A 7,500-nucleotide genomic window follows, 5' to 3' on the forward strand; every position below is an offset into this window, starting at 1 on the left:
AGGCGAGGGGACATGGAGGAGGAGAGGAGGGGGGGGAGGGGAACTCACCTGTCCTCCCACGCTGTGCCGTGCCCCCCCCCCCCCAGCACACACCCAACCCCACGCAAGCGCCATTGCAAATCTGGCACATGCATGAGAGAGGAAAGGAGAGGCAAAGGAAAAGACAGAGGGAGCTGGAGAGGAGAGAGAGGGGGGGAGGAGGAAGCAAGGGGGATAGAAAAATGGAGACATTTAAACAGAGACCCGGAGGAAGAAAACCATTAAGTGTTCTTTCTCACTTCCTAGATATCTACGTATATATCTATTTATCTCGCCCTTCCTCTCCCTTTTCCTCTTCCTCTTCTTCTCCCACCTCTTCCTTTCCCTCTCCCTCCTTTTCCTCTACTTTCTCCTCTCCCTCTCCTTTCTCCTCTTCCCTCCCTCTCCCTTCGCCTCACTCATTCATTCATTCATTCACTCATTCACTCATTCACTCATTCACTCACTTACTTACTCACTTACTTATTCCTCCATTTCTCCCTCTCTCCTCTCCTCCTCCTCCTCCTCCTCCTCCTTCCTTCCCACACGCATTGACAAAGATATCCTGCTTGCACGCCACCAGGTTGCAATGTGTGTGTGTATGTATGTGTGTGTAGTGTGTGTGTGTGTGTTGTCAACTGCGACTGATTATATATCAAGCTTGCGTGTTCCCATTCGTGCAACCTTTATGTGTTAACTGACTCGTCTTTCTCCCTCTCTCTCTTTTATCATTTCTTGATCACTTTCTTCCTTTTTTCTCTCTTTATCTCACCTCTCTCTCTCTCTCTCTCTCTCTCTCTCTCTCTCTCTCTCTCTCTCTCTCTCTCTCTCTCTCTCTCTCTCTCTCTCTCTCCCCTCTCTTCCCCCTCTCCCCTCTCTTTCTCTATCTCCCTCCTTCCCTCCCTCCCTCCCTCCCTCCCTCGTTCCTTCCTTCCCTCCCTCTCTCCCTCCCTCCCTCCCTCCCTCCCTTCACCCCCTTCTTCTCTCTCTCTCCCTCCTTATCTCTCTCTCCCACCTTATCTCTCTCTCCCTCTCTCTTTCTCCCCTTTCTCTCTCTCTCTCTCTCTCTCTCTCTCTCTCTCTCTCTCTCTCTCTCTCTCTCTCTCTCTCTCTCTCTCTCTCTCTCTCTCTTTCTCTCTTTCTCTCTTCCCCTCTCCCCTCTCTTTCTCTCTCTCTCTTCCCTCTCTCCTCCCTCCCTCCTCCCTCCCTCCTCCTCGTTCCTTCCTTCCCTCCCCTCTCCCTCCTCCTTCCTTCCTCCCTTCACCCCCTTCTTCTCTCTCTTTCCCTCCTTATCTCTCTCTCTATATCTCTCTCTCCTCTCCTCTTTCTCTCTCTCTCTCTCTCTCTCTCTCTCTCTCTCTCTCTCTCTCTCTCTCTCTCTCTCTCTCTCTCTCTCTCTCTCTCTCTCTCTCTCTCTCTCTTTCTCTCTCTCTCTTTCTCTCTCTCTCTCTCCTTCCCATGCACATTAAGAGAGGTCCAGAAAACAATTTTTTTTGATGTTTTCTGGGTAAAGTGCTGTCGCCAGTATGATTTTTTTTTCTCGTGTCAGTTATTCACTTGCTAAATCATGCATTCAGTCGGCCAGGCAGGCAGGCAGGCAGGCAGGCAGGTAGGTAGGCAGGCAGGCAGGCAGGCAGGCAGGCAGGCAGGCAGGCAGGCAGGCAGGCAGGCAGGCAGGCAGGTAGACAGGAAGAAAGGTAGAAAAGTAGGTAGAAACTTAGAAAGGCAGGTAGGAAGGAAGAAAGGCAGATAGAAAGGTAGAAAGGTAGAAAGGCATGCAGAAAGGCAGGCAATAGTCAGTCACACTCTCACCCACCCATCCATGCCCCTACCTACTCACTCACTCACTCACTCACTCACTCACTCACTCACTCACTCACCCACCCACCCACCCACCCACTCACTCACTCACTCACTCACTCACTCACTCACTCACTCACTCACTCTTTCTCTCTTTCTCTTTCGCAGGTACGTGTTTTGGGGATGACGCAGGAACAGGTCCAGTTTTTCCCCCGACAAGGACAACCTCTCTCATATGTGTTAGTGAATTATGTTTGTTGTTGTTGTTTTTTTGCGATATTGTTTTGGTTTGTACTTTGTTTTTTGTTTTATTATGTTATTACTGATGGAATGATTTTTTTTATGATGATGATTATTAAAGATAATTCATAGGGATGATTGTGTTCATGGTATGTTGTTCATATTACTTGTTTTATTATGTTGTTCAAATTCTGTTTTTTTGTTGGTATCTCTGTTCAAAGTGGGTGTCATTCAATGTGTTCTTGTTGTTATCTGTTCAAAATGGGTATCATTCAATGTGTTCTTGTTGTTATCTGTTCAAAGTGGGTTTCATTCTGTGTCTTTGTTGGTATGTGTATTTAAAATAGGTGTCATTCGGTATGGTAGGTTATAGGCATTGACACTATACATATGCACGTTCTTGTATCATTGCAAGTGCAATTGATATTCGTTGGTTGCATGTTTTGTAATTTCTGTAAAGGAGTTTTACCGGAGGCAAATCGCAGTGCAAAAGGGTACCGTAAATAAACAGTATGCATCGCCGAAAATAATCCGTTTGCAACGCCGTAAATCAACAGTTGCATTTCGAAAATAAACAGAAATATTTTGTAACAAACCACGACATACGAACCTGAGAATGGTAATTGAATAATAATGATATGGAGAAGTATGAGAGGAGAATGATGAAGAGGAAGAAGAAGAAAAAAAGGAGAAAAAAAAGAGAAAAAGAAAAAGAAAAAGGAAAACGAAGTTAAGTAGAAGAAGAAGAAAAAGCAGACGAAGAAGACGAAGAAGAAGAAAAAAAAGAAAAAAGAAGAAGAAGAAATAGTATTAGTAGCAGTTCGAAAAGCGAAGGAGACCCAGGGCTTCCAGATGAATCTTTAAGGCAGATATTCCTGGAACGAGGGAAAAGGGGGAACAGGGGTGGGGGGTTCAAGGGGGAGAGGACACGAGAAAGAGGGGAGGGGGAAAGAGGGGTAGGGAGGGGGGGAGGATCATCCGATGTGGATGGGCGTGCGCAGAATGGGAAGGAGAGGCGCGGGAGGGAGGGGGGATGGGGTGGGGCAGAGGGGAGAGAAACGGACTAGCGAAATTGCGTAGGCGAAGAAAGGGGAAGAGGAAGGGGGGAATTAAGAGGAAGCGCGAGGAGAAAGGAGGGAGGACGGGGAAGAGGGAGTAAAAAATAGATTAAGAAGGAGAAGAAGAAGAATGAAAGAAAGAAGAGGGAAGGAGGAGGGTGAAGGAAGTAAAAGAAGAAGAATGAAAGAAAGAGGGAAAGAGAAGGAGAAATATAAAGAAAATAATAGTTAGGAGGAAAGAAAAAAAAACGAAGGATAAAAAAGAAGAAAAAAAAATAAAAAGAAGGAAGGAGGAAATGATGAATGAGGTGAATGAAAACGGGAAGACGAAGATATAAAGGAAGAATAGAGAGAAAAGATAAGAATGATAATGTTAGGAATAATGATAATAATGATGGTTATGGTAATGTTGATGAAATAAGAAAGATGAAAATAATGATAATATTGATCATAACATGATAATGATAACAGGCATAATGAATGATAATGATGATGGCAGCCATTATCATCATCATCATCATCATCATCATCATCATCATCATCCGAGAGAGAGAGAGAGAGAGAGAGAAAGAGAAAGAGAAAGAGAAAGAAAGAGAGAAAGAGTTAGTGTCAGCGCAGAGAGAGAGAGAGATAGAGAAAGCGCATGCATATGGATATCGATGGTAATGAGACCGATTACACAGAAAAGGGGGGGGAAAGGGAGGGGGGGGGCTATAGATCCCTCCCGCTAAGTCATCTGTGGGTGACATTATCGGCCAGATGAGGAAGCGAGAAGGTATGGATTTTGCCCGAGTCTCCCCTTCCTCTTCCGCGTTTTCCCACCGAGGGGAAGTTAGGGTCATCAGTCAGTCTTTATATGATAAGGATTGGGGGTATGGAAGATTGTAATAGAAATTGGGTTAATGAGATTATATTAAAGGTTAGGGTATTTAAGATTAGGTTGTTTGTATGGAGAGGTGGAGAAATGTTAAGTGTCTTGGGTCTTGGATTGGTTACGTATGGTCGAGGGCGTCTTCAGTGGGTGGGTATTTAATCTTTAGTCTTTTTTTTTTTTAATCTGCATTTGCGTTTTCTTTTGCTGCTGCTTCCAAAGGTACGTGTTCTTCCTACGTTTATTTTTTTTCTTTCGTTTTTCTTGATCGGTTCTTTTTCTTTTTCTTTCTTCTTTTTCTTCTACGTCTTTTTCGAGTGAGAGAAAATGTGTGTGTTTGTGTTTGTAGTTGTGTTTATTTGTGTGTATGTGCGTGGCAGAGAGAGAGAGAGAGAGAGAGAGGTCACGAGCTTGGGTCATGAGGGTCATGGAATCCGTTTGGGGCAGCTTTAATTTGCAATGTTATTGATTATCCGCCCAAGTATCGCAGGTCAGACAGACTCTGAATGTGTTTGTGTGCAACTTGCAAGATTCCCATGTGCGTGGGTATGTGTGCATATTAGTATTAGTGTGCGAATGACTGTGGCCATACGCGCGCATGGCGTATGAGTTTGCGTTTTGAGGGACTTTGGGAAATTTAGGGAGAGAGAGAGAGAAAGAGACAAAGTGAGAAATAGAAAGAAAGAAAGAAAGAGAGATAGAGAGAGAGGGGGGGGGAGGAGAGAGGTGTCATGAACGGAAACAAAAGCAAAGAGCAAACAAGGCCTCACACACTTCTCCATAAAACGGGACCGACGATATGCCGTACCCTTTAAAGACCGCGGCAGTGCTGCCCATGCGCCAGGCCAGTGCCGTAGGATAAAACTGACAAGAATTTTTGAATAGCCAGGAAAGTTGCTCGCCGCTTGGATTCGGTAGGCCTATGAAATCTTTAATTTGCTAATGGCCTGTCTCGGCATTTGCTGAATCTATTTATTTCAAGTGGTTTCGCGAGAGAGAGCTTCAGCGCATGGAAATATGTTTATATTCATTTTTATACACGCACGCGCGCGCGCGTAAACACACACACACACACACACACACACACACACACACACACACACACACACACACACACACACACACACACACACACACACACACACACACACATTGATAAGAGTGTGTATCAAGGAGAGAGAGAAAGAGGACGTCCATGCATGAACATACTGGACATGCATGAGGAAAGTGTGCATGGAAAGGCAAGGGGGATTATGCATATCTCGTTGTACATGTTGTGTTTCGATGGAAGGAGATAAAGTAGAGAAATAAAGAGAAGGGAAGGGAGGACGGAAGAGAAGAGAAGAGAAGAGAAGAGAAGAGAAGAGAAGAGAAGAGAAGAGAAAAGAAAAGAAGAGAAGAGAAGAGAAGAGAAGAGAAGAGAAGAGAAGAGAAGAGAAGAGAAGAGAAGAGAAGAGAAGAGAAAAGAAAAGAAAAGAAAAGAAAAGAAAAGAAAAGAAAAGAAAAGAAAAGAAAAGAAAAGAAAAGAAAAGAAAAGAAAAGAAAAGAAGAGAAGAGAAGAGAAGGGCAAGGAAAGGAGAAGGAAAAAAAGAATAACGGAGGAGAAGGGAAAGGGAAGGGCGTGAGAGGTATAAGTCGAAAGGAAGGAAAGTAAGAAAGAAAGAAAGAACGAACGAACGAGAGGAGGGGTATTAGAGGAGCGAAGGGCGCGCTTGAAAGCAGCCGGGAATAGAGACCGCCAGGTTAAGATGTGTCAATATTTACCTATGCAGTTAAGGAAGGCAAATGTCATAGTTGTCGCTTTGGAGTCAAAGAGATATGAGAGGGGAGGAGAGAGAGAGAGAGAGAGAGAGGGAGAGGGAGAGGGAGAGGGAGAGGGAGAGGGAGAGGGAGGGAGAGAGAGAGAGAGAGAGAGAGAGAGAGAGAGAGAGAGAGAGAGAGAGATAGAGATAGAGATAGAGATAGAGAGAGAGAAGGAGAGAGAGAGAGAGGGAGAGAGGGAGAGGGAGAGGGAGGGAGAGAGAGAGAGAGAGGGGAGAGAGAGAGAGAGAGAGGGAGAGGGGGAGGAGGGGGAGAGGGAGAGGGAGAGGGAAGAGGGGAGAGGGGGAGGGGAGAGGGAGAGGGAGAGAGAGATGGAGAGAGAGAGACTGTGTGGGGTGTGTGGAGTGAGGAGAGGGGAGATGAGAGAGGAGAGGAGAGGAGGATGAGAGAGTATGAGAGGGAGAGAGAGAGAGAGAGAGAGATACTGTGTGTGTGTGTGTGTGTGTGTGTGTGTGTGTGTGTGTGTGTGTGTGTGTGTGTGTGTGTGTGTGTGTGTGTGTGTGTGTGTGTGTTTTGAACGGAAACGAAAGAAATGTATGAGTGAATGAGCAACTAAATAAAGGAAAAGAGGAAGTTCAGAAGAATAGTGGAAGAGATGAAAGCAACAGGCACATGACACTGACTATGGTCTCTTGAGCGAGTCACGGGAATGGAATAAACGCGGAAGTTGATAAGCAATAACGAGCGAGTGACAGAAGAAGCGAGTGACAATACGGACGAGTAGGAAAACGAGCGAGCGTGAAAACGAGCAAGGGACAAAAAACGAGCGACCACGGAGGAGGGGCGAGATAACACAAGGGTGGATATCTGAAGATCAGATTAAAGGCGGGAGATCGGAAGGGGGGAGGGGGCGGTAGGATAGGGGGTAGAGGGTAGGGTGGGGCGGGGGAAGGGGAGGGTAGGTGGGGAGGCCAACGTGGGGGGTGATGGTGTCTAGGAGGAGAGGGGGGAGAGGAAGAGGGTAGAAGTGGTATGAGGGTATGGTGTAGGGTAGGGATAGGGCATGGGGGGTGAAAGGAAAAATAAAGGAAGGGGTAGGAGACGAAAGTTAGGGAGAGGGGGAAAGGGGAAAGAGGAGGAAGAGGAGAGGGGAGAGAGGACGACAAGGAGAGGGGAGAGAGGACGACAAGGAGAGGATAGCCTTGCTGAATAGACATCTGAAGGGAGAAGGTCTTGCAGGCAGGAAGCCCCCTCCCCCTCCCCCTTTCCCACCCCCTTTCCCACCCCCTACCCTCACACCCGACCCCTGCTCGCCGCATTACACGGTACCGCCTGTTAGGGGAAGGGGGGTAGGGGAGGAGGGGAGGAAGATATTGGGGAAGGACGTCTGCAAGGAATCTCTTGTCCGCTAAGATGGGTCAGAGGAATGGTCGCGGAATTGGCTGGACGATGGCCATCTTTTAGGGGAGAGACAGACAGACAGACAGACAGACAGACAGACAGACAGACAGACAGACAGACAGACAGACAGACAGACAGACAGACAGACAGACAGACAGACAGACAGCCAGACAGACAGACAGACAGACAGACAGACAGACAAATGGTTACTTACATCTCAAAAGGATGAAGTAACATAGGTTGTCCTCACTCCAATCTTAGAGACAGACTGACTGACTGACTGACTGACTGGCAGACAGACTGACTGACTGAGTCTGACTGACTTTTACAAGTTTATTGAGACAAATGGTT

At 46.5% G+C, this 7,500-nt stretch overlaps 1 protein-coding gene across 2 annotated transcripts in view; it reads left to right on the forward strand.

Moving 5' to 3' along the window:
* LOC122243952 (uncharacterized) overlaps positions 1-7,500 on the forward strand; it is a 153,512-nt gene that overhangs the window by 81,425 nt on the left and 64,587 nt on the right. Inside the window, exon 2 of one of the 2 annotated variants that reach the window (XM_086543284.1) lies at positions 1,987-2,057. The exons of the other annotated variant lie outside the window; for it this stretch is intronic. The gene's annotated coding sequence lies outside the window, so the exon portion shown is untranslated. The remainder of the gene's footprint in view (positions 1-1,986; positions 2,058-7,500) is intronic. 2 annotated transcript variants of the gene reach the window in all.

This window comes from Penaeus japonicus, unplaced genomic scaffold, assembly GCF_977035675.1.
Source record: "Penaeus japonicus unplaced genomic scaffold, GWHDUDI00000001_assembly GWHDUDI00000013, whole genome shotgun sequence".
Lineage (NCBI taxonomy): Eukaryota > Metazoa > Arthropoda > Malacostraca > Decapoda > Penaeidae > Penaeus > Penaeus japonicus.